General features: G+C 37.3%; 1 long non-coding RNA gene across 2 annotated transcripts; it reads right to left on the bottom strand.

Moving 5' to 3' along the window:
• Positions 1 to 1,870: 1,870 nt before the first annotated feature.
• On the bottom strand, positions 1,871 to 10,833 carry LOC128247691 (uncharacterized). Of its 2 annotated transcripts, none has more exons than XR_008264054.1 (3): positions 10,002 to 10,833; positions 6,101 to 6,204; positions 1,871 to 2,197 (listed from the first exon to the last, which is right to left on the bottom strand). It is a non-coding gene; the product is annotated as an uncharacterized LOC128247691 (long non-coding RNA). The 2 variants fall into 2 exon arrangements; XR_008264055.1 differs by lacking the exon at positions 10,002 to 10,833 and adding an exon at positions 7,259 to 7,492.
• Positions 10,834 to 13,680: the final 2,847 nt, after the last annotated feature.

The raw sequence follows: 13,680 nt of genomic DNA on the forward strand, positions 1-13,680 counted from the left end.
TATATATATATATATATATATATTCGAATTTGGGTAAATGTGTATAGAATAATACATTAGTTGAAAAAAGTAAAAATATAGTCTGGTTTTCAAGTTTTTTATTATCGTATTTTAACAAAACGTTTTCGTACATAGTGTACTCATCTGATAAAGATGTATGAAACTATGTATGAAAGCGCTAATTTTGTTAAAATACCATAAAAACCAGACTAACTTTGGATCTTTCTGAATTGACGGGCACCACTTTTCATTTATCTTTTATTTAACTAATAATAATGTATGTATGTGTGCGTGTGTGTACGTGCGTGTTAAAGCATTAACGTAATACCCTATTCAAACTGTTCTTCCTGTGTTGTCCTTCTTAATGTTTGTGGTATTTATACTACATACACCATATGTCTGTGTGTATGTATAAGTATGTATGCATGTGTGTCTACAGATGCAATATATGTGCGTGTGTATGAAATATATGGGATACTTTTGTTTTGTTTCGTTTTATTTTCAAGATACAATTTTATCCTCGCCAAAAATTTATTGGCGTTAGGGTAACTAGTACCCAAGTTAAACTTGCTAGCATGTGTCTGTAGTAAATACACTTTTAGTGTAAAAGAAAGGATTGTAGTTAGACCACTAGTTTTGTAGGGGTTTTGTTTTCTTCTGTGACAATTTTTTTTTAAAAACATTGAATTCAGCATTTATATTGTTTTGTCAGAGATCGGTTACTTATTGTCATGGCCTCAGAGAACAGTAGCTCGTTTTCTATAATAGACTCAAATTCGAACAGAACTCAGTTAGTCTGTTCTAATTTGCAAAGCAGTACAAGTGTCAGCCACGTAATTAATTAATATTTCTTTTCTGGCCTCCGTCTATCATTAATGACCATGGCTGAAGAGCCTAGTTGTCCGCCCTTCTAAAACACCGTTGTCAGTGACTGAGGTGAACGTAGTGTGGGGGTTCAATAGGATCCAAGAGTGGACAGTATTGTATACAAAACTGATTGTTGTCCATGCAGCGTGTGTTCCCCTCTCCACAGCACGATTTGACACCAGTATCGTCGCAGGAGTTGCCAGAACGAGGTCGTAGACAATGTCGAAGTACCTCAGAAGTTCCAACTCCCGATTTTACACCGAGGTTCACCCCGAAGCCTCTCCTATAGCTGGGTATAGCCGCAAGGCAGCGGGGTTTCGGAATCAGGATTTTCCTTGTCCTAAATGGGTTGCCTCGACCTCTGGCTAACGGGTTCCATCGGCCCAACTGACTTACTAATTAGATCATAACTGGGACTCTGGCATGTGCTACTACACCGGGTCAGAACAGATATGGTCACAGTAGTGGCTGAGAGGTAACTTCATACTTCCCGAAACCCTGTAACTCCCAAATCAGGGCCTCAGTACTGGATGCATTTTAAGTCATTTTGTTTTAAAAAGAAAGTAAATATGTGGATCTTCGTCAGTTTCGACGATGAGTATTCAGTTGTTCGATCCAGGTTCATTGAATTAGTAAATGGCTGAGTATTCCGCGGATACGTGTACTCTTAACATAATTCTCAGGCAGAATCAGCTTAAAACCATGTAAACAGGTTGCATTTTTGAATTACAAGTACAACCAACCCGACGAACTACTGCACAGTTTCCGATGGCCGGATTTCATTCACAACACTTGAACTGACGCGAAGCTATAGAAAAAAAATTCACATTCCCAAGCACTGGGATCGAACGCAGGAGCTAATGACAGCGAAGCGAACGTCTTAATCATTCCCTCATTCTCTACATTTATGATGAATAATATAAACTACTTGTATATTTGTAGTCAAGAGAAATAAGAAAACGATCTCTGACGAAGTGGTGCAAAACGCTGAAACCAGTTAGATTAAGCTTTATTTATTTATTTATTCATCTATTTGCAACAGTGAGTAAAAACATGTCATCGAATCACGTGTATATACTTCTCACAGTGAGGCAGTGTTTTTATTGAAATAAATTTTCATATTTGGTAAGAAATGTGTTTACTAAAAGTGGGAAATAGACTTAACCTGCTGCCAAGTTTAACACCATCACCTGGCACCTTCAGTTCTTTTAACTGGGTCCAGTCTGTTGCAAGCATTCGGGCCAGGTTTCCGGTTTCAGGATATCTTTCTCTATCCCTCCCTCCAGTTTCGGAGGGCCCTGTAAAAGGTCATGGACTGCCTTGTCTCCTGCTTAAAATAAAAATTAAAAAGAATAAACACATGCTTGTGAATATAACCTGCATCCCCCCCCTCTCTCTCTCTCAATGTCTATTTTTATGTTGAGTTATATTGAAAACGTTGTTATACTTGGGAACGGTCATATTTTGCCGACTAAACACACGCACTATATATTTGATCTTCACTTCAGCTTTATCTCTATCATTTTAGTTTCTTTGTTAAAGTTCTTTCATCACACATTCAGTGAACTCCCTTTGAAGAGGCTGCAGAACGTGTGACGAGAGAACCTTAACAAAGAAACTAAAATAATAGTAACAAAGCTGAAAGAAAGACCAAATATATAGTGCGTGTGTTCAATCAGCAAAATATGACCATCCCCATATCTGTTTCACGTACGCTTTCACATCAAGAATCTTGCAAAACAAATACATAAACATAATATAAAGAAAACAATTTTACGTTTAACTTAAGGATTACTCAATACTTGTTATAGAGTACATATCTATTGAGGGTGGGCAGAATGAGTAAGATTTTCTGCATTTTTGACATTGAGAAAAAAAAACTTTTTTACAAATAATCACTACCTTACAAAAACTATATCAGCTAAGCAAAATTCTCTTCTGTAAATGCATTAAAAACACTATAACATAATCTGAAAACTATTTCAAAAAAAATATCACCGTTCTCTTTAAGCATGCAAAAGACAAATTTAGCTGGGGTAAAATGAGTAAGACAAAGATAAGGTGAATTTATCTCTTCAGTTCTTCAAAATTGTTTGAAAACAAGCTTATACACATCAATATCCATCCTTAGACATCAGAAAGATCAGAAATGCAGCAAAAATTTTTAATATCTAAGTTAAACGAAAGAGGGTAATGAAAAAATGGCACATAATATAAAATTAACGGAACTCAACTAGATCTTATAAGCTCATCATATTTCAACTTCAGCAACAACTATGCTGACTAATTTTTACTCCCAAAGGTGATGCAACAGTACAAAATGATGGGGCAATACTTGTAATGTAAAGACTACAAACAAGGGGAATATAACGAGAAATCAGAAGTTGTTCATTTTACTCCTGTTACCACTTTTCCCCCTCCTTTTTAATTCATCTTTGTTACTTAAATTATCAACATGTGGTGTGGGGCACAATGGGAATGAGGGGAAAATTACCCTAAAAGTGTATGATATCGTCAGTTGAAAAGCTTCGGTTAACTAAGATTATCTATCAAATTAGTGGACAAAAGTTCCTGCTGTGAGTTTTTGTCAATAATGTTTGCTGACACGTTCGGACAGCTGCAAAATACTCATACACGCGCACACACACGCATACGCACGCACACACACACAAATGTACGTTTGAGTCATTTCCACTTTGCGCTGGTCGAGCAATTAATATTATATCACAAAAAAGAAGCCGATCAAATATTGATGACCCGTAAAATTAAAACATACCATACATATGGTATAGTTTCTTCCTCTATTCATCTCTCTCTTTCTCTATCTCTCACTTTCTTTCTCTCACTCTCTGTTTTTCTCAGTCTCTTTTTTTCTCTTTCTTTCTCTCTCTATTTCTCTCTGTATGAAGGTCTGCACTATTCAATGTCCCTTTTCCTTTTTCAAGACGCCAGGGTGTTATTGCGACAGATTTGACTGCTATTTCTAACAGCTCAAGCGATCGTGATTTTAATTTAATTTGCCAAATTTGGCCGGACTGAATTCTAAGTTGAAATAAAACATCGGCTAACTTGTGAACTACATGATATAGTTATATGTGTTTAAAATACAACACATGTAATGTAACTTGAACCGGTTTCTAACCCCGATCGAAACGATTTCCCATTAATTGCATTTTTCAATGTTTTGAGGCAGAACATTCTATTTTTCCATCTCGTGTAGTGAAACTCTAACCAACTCCAAGATTTATATAGTTATCAAACCCCAATTCCCATTTTTAATTTCGTATTCATTTGTTTCTGAGTATCGTAAGATTTTCACTTTTTCTCATATTTATAGGATCCAATCAACACAACAACAGGTCTTTTTAAATCCATTTTTATGAGAAGAACTTGTAAATGTTGTAAGCTGAAAGACTACGATGTTGGTTATAATATTGATTTTCAACAAAAGACAAAAACCATTGAAACGACTTCATTTAAAAGAGGGTAACAAGCACTCGATGCCCTCTAGAACAGCTTTTTCAAACTTTTTTGTCGCGACCCACTGAAGAGCCGGGGCCCCCAGTTTGAAAAACGCTGCTCTAGAATGATGTATAATTGAGGGAGTGATTTTTTTTTTTCACAATGTTCTTATTGTATACTTTAATAAATTGTGTTCTTTTTCATTAAATTATTGTTGTTCTGAATGATTTTAATATTCTCAAATATCGGCTGGTTGTTTATATCTAGCACTTAATTTTTATCAAATTTGGAGAACAAAGTCGGGTACAGTTCAATTTGAACTCTGTCCGTCGATGGATGGAATTATATGCTAAAAGACATATCCTGTTTAAATTAATCATAATATTCGTTTAATTGTGGAGTCGCAATGGCCCAGTGGACTCGGGTCCATAGGATCGCGATTTCGATTCCCAGACCGGGCGTTGTGAGTGCTTATTGAGCGAAAACACCTAAAGCTCCACAAGGCTCCTGCAGGGGATGGTGGTGAACCCTGCTGTTCTCTCTCGCCAAAACTTTCTCTCACTCTTACTTCCTGTTTCTGTTGTGCCTGTATTTCAAAGGGTCAGCCTTGTCACACTTTGTCATGCTGAATATCCCCGAGAACTACGTTAAGGGTACACGTGTCTGTGGAGTGCTCAGCCACTGGCACGTTAATTTCACGAGCAGGCTGTTCCGTTGATCGGATCAACTGGAACCCTCGACGTCGTAAGCGACGGAGTGCCAACAAACAAACAGTTCGTTTAATTACATTGGATAAATAAGTGAAAAACTGTAGAGTGAAATCCGTTATCTGAGGAAACAAGGTGATAGTCGTTAATTTTGGCTGAAAATAATCATGGAAGTGTACGATAAGCTCAATTATCTCTAACCAATCCCGACCGAAGCATTTTTTCTCCCTTCCTCACTGATGAAGGGCAAAGAGCCAACAACGTTCGAGTTGTCATTGTTCGCAATAGCTGAACTTAGCAAACTGCAGACTATAAATGTTGGCTTTTAATTTTCCCAGAAGTCAAGGATAATCCAGTAACAAGAAAGACCACTATAAGCTTAATCAAAGAATTTAACTTACATAACAAACAGAAATCTGGTGCTCTAAAATGCTGAGTCACCGTTCCGATTGCCAGTTAATATCATGTTGTTGATATTTATTTTACATGTTATTTATTTTTTAAGAGCTTTTCACGAAATTTGATATATAACTTTTCATTTTTTATATACCATTTTATTTGTATTTTATTTATGATCTTTCTCAATAAATTTAATTTCTGCATATTAAAAACACGCACATATATCGTTATCATTTCCAAAACCTGTTGATGTATAAAGATAAATAAAGTATAAACAGGGTATTCAAGGCCGCGAGAGACTAACGAAATAACATAAATATGAGTCTCTGACTTAAAGAAATGAGATGCGATGTTGTTTAGCCCAAGGTTAAAACTTATTGATGTGATATATAAACAAAGGTATTCTATCCGTGACCATCCCATCTTTCTATTGGTTTCTAAGCGTATCATTATCTAATATGTCTTTTACTTTTTCAGACAGTAATGTGTGGTTTAATGGTAATTTAACGGTTATTTCTAGCACGTAGAATCTCCCTTCTACTCGTGGTGTTATGAGGTAAAAAGTCCCCTTCTTCTTTCTTGTTTGTGTGTGTGTGTACGCGAACGCGCTTGAGTCTGTGCATGTGTATTTTCACGTAAATTTAACCCAAGGAACGAGCTTCTACCTGGTCTCTTTCACCTTCCTAGAAGTAGTCTCCTAATATCCTTCAGAATTCACTCTCACGATAGAAAGGACACACGGAATAACATATTCCTAGATATATTAACTCTGAAAAAAAAAAAAAAAATGAAACAGGATTGGCATAGCTGAAATGCTCTTCATAATAGGTTGCTCAGCAGGGTCTGAACTGGGCTGGCTAAACAACTATCCAAATTAATTGCAACAGAAATAAGCTTGTTCAGTCTTTACTTTCAACTATTGATTCTGTTAAACTTTTGCTGCAGATAAATAAATCTATTTATATAATTAGCTGCATGTCTCTATCTCTTTGTCTGACCCTCTGGCATAATACATCATTATCATTACCGTCATCAACATCACCATCATCATTTTAACGTCCATTTTTCCATGTTCGCATGGGTTGGAGTTTATTGAGGCAGATTTTCTATGCCTGGATGCTCTTCCTGTCGCCAACTCCAACTTTTACTGAGCAAGGTAATATTTTCCCCATGGCTAGACATGTTTTTGCTGAATACTGGAAATAAATGATACTGCTTATATGATAGTTTACAAGTATCATGTAATGTCAAGATGAGACAAAAATGTACACACTTATGCACATGTACAACCACACACATATATACATACATAAGCACACACGTGTGTGTGTGAACTCATGTGGTTTAGTATTAGGGTGTTTGGCTCATAATTGTAAGGTTGTAAGTTCAATTCTTGGTGGTACATTGTGTCCTTGAGTAAAACACTTTATTTCATGTTCTACTCCACTCAATTGGCAAAAATTACCTGTAATTCAAAGGATCAGCCTTGTCACATTGAATCTCCTAAGAACATTAAGGGTATGTGTGTTTTCGGAGTGCTCAGCTGCTTGCACTGCTCAGATCAACTGGAACACACATCATCATAACCGATGGAGTACCAGTTTATATATATATATGCTACTTCAGGCTGATGACGAGCAAAGACTCAGAAACATGTCCCTGAATGCTGGGACATAAGGACACAGGAAATGTGTCAAGGCCGACAGGAAGCGGTCCAGCTTCCTAAGGCTAAATAGTAGTATATTCCCTTATTGGGACTGTCGCGTTAAGTTGGCAAACAGGAAGGCTTTGATTGGTCTGGGGTAACAGTGAAAAACACTTACCCAAGATGCCATGCAGTGGGACTGAACACAAAACCATGCAGTTGAAAAGCAAACTTCACAACCGTGCAGCTATGCCTGCACCTATACATCACTGACAAAGAGCTCTGGTGGTATGTAGTGAAACTTTTGCCTAGTTTTGAACCATCTTGCTCATAAAAAGTAAAACCAGCAACAATAAATTAACTGTATCACCATAAAAGGCAAGAATGTCTGCATAAACATGGTTCAACCAATTAGCTGGTATGTAGCCAATGAAATGGTATGCTTAAAAAGAGGTGTGACATTTGCACCAAGTAGTTTTTCTGAAGTTTTGCTAAAAGTTATAAAAGGCTGAAATATTGAACTCCAAGACAGAACAATCCCATGCATGACATGGAACTCTGTCATTCAGTTCCGTAATTCCATGATAGGTTTTTCAATAACTACAGACAATTATCATACAATAAACTAAAATATTATTTCTATTTTACCCAGTAAAAAATTAAAATTCTCTTGTATACTATAATGTGTAAGTTTTTCAATTTAATTTTTCATAGTACATACATGAATACTACTGTTTGAAGTAATAAAATACAGAAATATATATCATTATTAGTGTGACCATTAAAGGCAGCAAGCTGGAAAACTTGTTAGATAGCTGGTCAAAGTGCTTAGCACCATCTAGTCTGTCTTTATGTTCTGAGTTCAAATTCTGCTGAGGTCAGCTTTGCCTTTCATCCTTTTCAGGTCAATAAAATAAGTACCATCTGGGTTGATATGATTGACTTACTCCTTCGTTCGAAATTGCTGGCCTTATGCCAAAATTTGAAACCATTATTAGTGAGGTCATTCTCACTTTAGCACACAGCTTACCAGCCTACCTTCTACCTTCTTACTGTTGTGTATTACCAATGATGACATTATGACGACCACTTCCTGCCAAGGTTACCTTTACCTTTCATCCTTTTGCAGCCGATAAATAAAATACCAATCTATTACTAGGAGTGATAAATATAATACCAATCCAGTCTTGGGTGATTCTCTCTCAAAAAAAAAAAAAAAAATCAATTTATGGCAGGAGTGGCTATGTGGTAAGTAGCTTGCTTACCAACCACATGGTTCCGGGTTCAGTCCCACTGCGTGGCACCTTAGGCAAGTGTCTTCTACTATAGCCTCGGGCCAACTAAAGCCTTGTGAGTAGATTTTGTAGATGGAAACTGAAAGAAGCCCGTCGTATATATATATATATATATTTTCGAGCGTGGCCGTTTTCGTGCGGGTGACACGTAAAAGCACCCACTACACTCTCTGAGTGGTTGGCGTTAGGAAGGGCATCCAGCTGTAGAAACTCTGCCAAATTAGATTGGAACCTGGTGTAGCCATCCGGTTGCACCAGTCCTCAGTCAAATCGTCCAACCCATGCTAGCATGGAAAGCGGACGTTAAACGATGATGATGATGATATATATATATTTATGTATGTGCATGTATATGTTTGTGTTTGTCCCCCCCCCCCAGGACATCGCTTGACAACCGATGCTGGTGTGTTTACGTCCCCGTAACTTAGCGGTTCGGCAAAAGAGACCGATAGAATAAGTACTAGGCTTACAAAGAATAAGTCCTGGGGTCGATTTGCCCGACTAAAGGCGGTGCTCCAGCATGGCCGCAGTCAAATGACTGAAACAAGTAAAAGAGTAAAGAGAGACCTGGGAGAGATGAGCTCTGCCAAGTTTAAACTGCCTAAGACACACTGTATTTCATGATGGCTCCATCAGAAGTTGAGGACCCAAGGCAAGACGTGGCACAGCAATGCTGTGTTAATACAGCAAAGATACCAACAGATGCAAAATATTCAGTGATTCATATCTCCTGTAGCACACATCCCCTTTAACACACTGGAGTGGTACAGATGACCAAGTTGATAGGGTATCCTGGATGACAAGTTCATATTCTGTTATTATGAGTGTTCTTAATATGGCCAATACTTGTGCCCTCAATAACTAGGTCCACCTATCTCAAAATAATTTGGTGTTTAGATCAAACAAAAATGAACTAAGAGAAATAACTCAGAATAGTTAGTGGCATGTTATAAGAAGATGAACATAAACAATTACTAGTCTCTTATGTCTTTTACAGTTCTACTTCAAAGGAAATTAGTGACAGGGCAGGAAAATAAAACCTGTCTGCTTATGGACTTGATTTTGGCTGTATAACTTTACTGTTGTCTGGTTTTGTCATAGTTGCTTTGCAAGTCAATTAAAGACGCTATTAATTCAAAATTTACTTGCACACACTGAATATCCTCGAGAACTAAGTTAAGGGTACACGTGTCTGTGGAGTGCTCAGCCACTTACACGTTAATTTCACGAGCAGACTGTTCCGTTGATCGGATCAACTGGAACCCTCGACGTCGTAAGCGACAGAGTGCCAACAACAACAACTTAAAAGGCCTCCAAATACGCTCATACTTAAATACATCTTTTTCCATATTCATATCTATTCATTTAGAATTTTGAGTTTAGACTCAAAAAAGAAATATAATGCTTAGGATAACCTTAGGTTTGCTTGTTCTCGAATGAAAAGCTATAAATAAATAAATAAATAAAATTGAAGTGATTGCGTCCTAACAAAAAAAATATCATATATTTGAGGTTTGTAGACTGATCAGAGCTGAAATATTTTCTATCACTGAAAAGAAAGGTAAGCTTTAGGAGTGCAATATAATAGGTGTATGCACAATGCACAGCATCCACGCCCAACCTTACCTTCATTGTTGTCCTTTTTATTGTCATCGTAGTCATCATATTCTCGCATACCCTTACATGTGTGCAACCCCACACCACGAATTTGATTCTTCATGACTTTTTAAAAAATAAGTATTTCTAAATGAAATTTTCTTCATGTACTTATTAAATGGTATAGTTTACAGTTATATCAGAATTTAATGTGGAAAAACGTAGTCACCATATTCTGGGATACCTATACAAGTGTGCCCACCATCAACTTTGTTTCCTCATAACTTTCAGAAAAATGAATATTTTGATGAACTCACTACAACTACCTTTCCGATGGTGTAGATTACAATTATATCGAAATTTAATGTGGGGGGAAAAAATTGGGGGACGCGCACACATACATAGTGGCACGTATCACATGTAATATCTACAAAATGAAACTTAAAATTTTGAAAAAATAATAAATTAAGTGAAGTTTATCACTATGTACGTGTGTGCACAAACCATTAAATCTTTTTTTTTTTTTTTTTTTTTTGTTAACATTTATTTCCGATATTGTCATATATACCATCTGAAAGCTATTTGTAAGAAATTTCATTTAAAAAATATCATTTTTTCTGTAAGTTATGAAAAAACAAAGTCAACTTGTGTGAATTATTCGAAACTCCTGTTCCTCTTCCCCACAAAAAAATTTTTGCCCAACAAATTCCGATATAATTGGAATTTGTCTTATCTGAAAGGTATTGAAATTTTCATTTAAAAATATCTATTTTTCCGAAAATGATAAAGAAACGAAGCCAGGAGAAGGTATACACTTGTTTAGATATGTCCATATTAATTTTTTATTCATATAATAGAGTTAAGTACGAACCAGGTACTTGCATCAGTAAGACCGAGTATGTTCCCTTCGCTTAAATTGACATTCCTATGGCTATGAAAGAAATCAATACAATGACTCGGAAGTATGTATAAAGAAATCAAGAAATGTAACTCTGAGACTGCAAAATCATAATTATCTCCCTTGATACTATGGTCTCCGACTGATGTACAAATTTGAGTTAAGTAATGTCATCTCCCTCTGTACTTTAGTGATACTTTTTTTTATTTTACCGACCCCGAAAGGATGAAAGACAACGTTGATCGGGATGGCATGTCAAATTATGGCTAACGATTCTATCGTCGCCTTTCCGCCTTAGTATAACAGCCTTTAATTAAAGAAAAAAGAAAAAGCCGGCAGTTTTTAAAGGAAAGGTATTAGTCGAAGCCATCGACCCCAGAGTCGAGCTTCTTCCAGTTTCCATCTATCAAATCCATTGGCTTTAATCGACCTAAAGTGCAAGTGTCACCTGGTCCACTGAACCGAAAATTAGAAAGTAAACTTCTAACCACAGGGTCACACCTGCACCTGTGTATGTGTGTACCTGCTACATGGTCAGATCATCAGTAACTGAACTGGCAACCCCACTGAGCTTGTTTAGTAAGGTGTATGTGAGTATATATATATACATATATATATATATATATATATATATATGGATGTATAATGTCAGTGTGCATACTCGACAGAGTGTAGTACCTTGAGAGAAAAAATGAACCTAAGAAGCATCAGTTGTGGTGTGCAAGAGAGACGATTACGCTGGTATGGTCATGTGGCTAGAATGGATGAAGATAACTGTGTGAAAAAGTGCCACACCCTAGCGGTTGAGGGAACTTGTGAAAGAGGTAGACCTAGGAAGACCTGGGATGAGGTGGTGAAGCACGACCGTCGGTTGCTGGGTGGAGGTGCTTATCTCCCCTTTGAAAACATAAGGACACAGAAAATGTGTAATGGCCAACCGGAAACGGTGTTTCCTGGGGCTAAATAGCAGTAGTATTCTTCCCCTTTCATGGGACTGTCACATTAGGTTGACAACATACCATCACTTTATCATGCTGTTACTGTATAAATCTCTCTGAGAGATTTAGAAATGTAATATTTCTATGTATATATATATTTATTATTGTTATTTTGGTGACTAAATGTCCTCCCTAATGCCAACTATGTAACAGCATGTACTAGATGATAGCAGTGCCAGTGAAGTCACCATACAACTTGAAGACCCTGAACCTAAGAATGGTGGCTTTATGCTAAGGGAGGAGGGGTCAAAGTATGAGAGGAGGAGCCACAGCAGCTACATGGCCATTCACAATTTTTTTTTAAAAAGGGTAACGCGGTGGTGATCAAGGTGGGGTTGGAAAGACATACAAATAGTTGTAATATGATACCTGGGTGGAAGGCAGTGAGCTGGTAGAATCGTTAGCACACTGGGCAAAATGCTTGACAGCATTTTGTCCATCTTGAAGTTCTGAGTTCAAATGCTGCCAAGATGGACTTTGCCTTTCAGGGTTGATAAAACAAGTACCAGTTGAGTACTGGGGTTGATTTAATTGTCCATCCCTTCCTCTAAACTTGCTGGCCTTGTGCCAAAATTTGAAATCAGTATGATATCTGGGTGGATCCTCAAAGCACAAGGTATATAGAAGTGGGTAAGGACAAAGGAATTGGGAATGTGGTTGGATAAAGGCTGTAAAAGTGTATAGGAGAGTGAGAGCAGGGGAATGAGTGAGGAGTGTATGCATGTAATGAATGAAAAACAAGGGTTGACTGGTAGATGTAGTGAATGGTGGATAAGGAGTGTGGTGTCAATGATGCAGTGGAAGTGCATGGCTTAATGGTTAGGGTGTTGGACTCATGATCATAAAATTGTGGTTTTGATTCATGGACCGAGCGATGCGTTGTGTTCTCGAGCAAAACACTTCATTTCATGTTGCTCCAGTCCACTCAGGTGGCATAAATGAGTAATCCTGCAATGGACCATTGTCCTGTCCAGGTGAGGAATATATACACCATGAAACCAGGAAACCAGCCCATATGAAGAAAAGCAACAAAATGATAAATGTTGAAACTCAATACAATGGAGAGAGAGAGAGATGACATGTGATTGGGTTGGCTGCCAGTGTGTAGGGGAGAGAGATAAGCATAGTGCATGGGAGTGTGAATGATATATGATATTAGAGAAGGAGAGGCAATTTGGTGGGTGGTGGGTGGTGATCAATGTAAAATTCAGGTAGAGAGGACAGTATAAAGATGAAAGATAAATATCAAAGGAAATGGTTCAAGAAAAAGCTGCTGTTAGAAAGTTGATGGGAGGTGGAGTGACTTGAGAAGAAATTGGGTGAGGAGCCTAGCACGTAAAAAGTACCCATTACACTCTTAGAGTGGTTGGCATTCAGAAAGGCATCCAACCATAGAAACCTTGCCAAATCAGACTGGAACCTGGTGCAGCCCTCCAGCTTACAAATTTCAGTCAAACCATCTAACCTATGCCAGCATGGAAAACACGTTAAATGATGATGATGATGATGATGATGATGATGATGATGATGATGATGATGATGATGATGATGATGATGATGATGATACATGTGTGCGTGTGTGTATATCATCAGTGGATCATATATCTGAAAAGGAAGCACATTCTAAAGGTTACAGTCATAATGTATTTACAGGAAGTTAATTACATGGCTGGCCATAGAGTGACCAATGGTTTTGCATCGATAAATGGCCATTGGAGTCTGACGAGTCATCTATAAGTGCTTTATGGATGTGAAACCATCAGTCACTCTATGACTGGCCATATAATTAACTTTCTGAAAAAAAAAAAAAAAA

This window comes from Octopus bimaculoides, chromosome 4, assembly GCF_001194135.2.
Source record: "Octopus bimaculoides isolate UCB-OBI-ISO-001 chromosome 4, ASM119413v2, whole genome shotgun sequence".
NCBI lineage: Eukaryota > Metazoa > Mollusca > Cephalopoda > Octopoda > Octopodidae > Octopus > Octopus bimaculoides.